Here is a 1818-nt window from a genome sequence, read left to right as displayed (position 1 = left end):
TTAGTATTAAGATCCTCAACCTTGTATGGATTTAAAACTTATAATTATTCCTATGAATGTGGTGTCCTAAACTCAGATTTCTTCTTTAACAAAACATAAAAGAACCCAGTCAATAATTATATGTTGTTCATAGAAAACTATGAAAGATATTGATAAACTTGAAGGTAATATCAGTAAATGTGTCATAACATACCTGAACAAAAATAATAGAAATTACTGCTTTCTAGGGATGTGTGATTTTGATCAATTAATTTGTAATGTTCTTCTGCTAATATAATCAAAAATTAGAGTAAAAACCTCAGATATTTAGTATATATTCATAGTTGATAATTATTAGAGTGGATAATTATTGTGCAAAGTACTTGTTCATCATTGTCAAAAATGTTTCATAAAAATCATTTCAAAGTATTGATTTTCAGTTTTCTAATTTATTATAGTTAGATTTGCTGAGTTATATATTTTACAAATTTCTCCTGAAAAGAGTAATTACAAAATATAAAGAAACTCCCTTTATACTACTATGGGAGTTTGCCTTTGGCAAGCAATCTGATTGGATAATGAGTGAACCATCAAGTATGCCAAAGAACAAGAATACAGCCTCTCCCAAATACGCAATAGCCAGTTTATTATAGAAATAAATACTGATGCATGGCTGAAAGAAATGAAAGAAGGAATAACATAGAAAAGATAATAGGGAATAATAAATAAAGATTTAGATATTTAAAAATTGTAATTGTAAACATGAATATATATCACAAATATAGGAGCAGAGAGTTGGGGAGTCATTTTATATATTATTTGTTAATATATGAAAAGTTCAGGTATAAAACAGGGAAGTCTGACAGAAGAATAGTATTTAGCCTACAGATCATGTTCTAGAGTAACAGGGATTTTCTCAGATTCATCCCAGAGAAGGAAATAAATCTTTCCTGGAGCCAAAATGGTAAATTTGTGTCTCTGGTGGAAGAGTGAAGAGCAGATCAACTTTAAATATTCTACTTTCAGTGTGTGATCTTATAGTGAGGCTGATACTCCATGAAATACTATTCTTTTACTAGAGGATGGGAGAGCAGGGATGAGAGGGCAGGGATAATGACACATATTCTGCCTGGCCAATCCCAAAATTATAAAAGTGGTGAAATATATATCATTGTTCAATTCAACAGTGCAACAGTAAAAACAGTTTTATTTTTATCACGATGGAAAGGAAATTGTAAGAATGAAGAGGACTACCATTATTTACCAAACAAGATTGCACCTTTAATCTCCATTTCTGTATTGTCACAAGGAGAGTTTGATTTTATGTTGCATCTCACACATTCACTCTATAAATATATTTTACCAAAGGAATGTTTTACTGTTTTTACTACTGTTCCTCATCCACTACAGTTCTTAAAAATACAACAAACAAAAAATGAATAATTCAATTAAAAATGGGCAGAAAACATGAGGAGACATTTTTTCAAAGAAGACATAGAGGTGGCCAACTGACACGTGAAAAGATGCTCAACATCACTGATCATAAAGGAAATACAAATGAAAATTACAATGAACTATCACCTCACACCTGCCACAATAGCTAAAATAAACAACACAAGAAACCACATGTGTTGGTGAGAATGTGGAGAAAGGGGAGACCTATTGCACTGTTAGTGGGAATGCAAACTGGTGCAGCCACTCTGGAAAGCAGTATGAAAGTTCCTCAAAAAGTTAAAAATAGAACTACCCTACAATCCAGCACTTGCACTATTAGGTATATTTACCCAAAGGATACAAAATTACTAATGTAGAGGAATATGCACCACTCCCCCCACCCCG

This window comes from Hyaena hyaena, unplaced genomic scaffold, assembly GCF_003009895.1.
Source record: "Hyaena hyaena isolate Hyena2069 unplaced genomic scaffold, ASM300989v1 scaffold_893, whole genome shotgun sequence".
NCBI classification, from domain to species: domain Eukaryota; kingdom Metazoa; phylum Chordata; class Mammalia; order Carnivora; family Hyaenidae; genus Hyaena; species Hyaena hyaena.
This window is presented reverse-complemented; position numbering follows the sequence as displayed.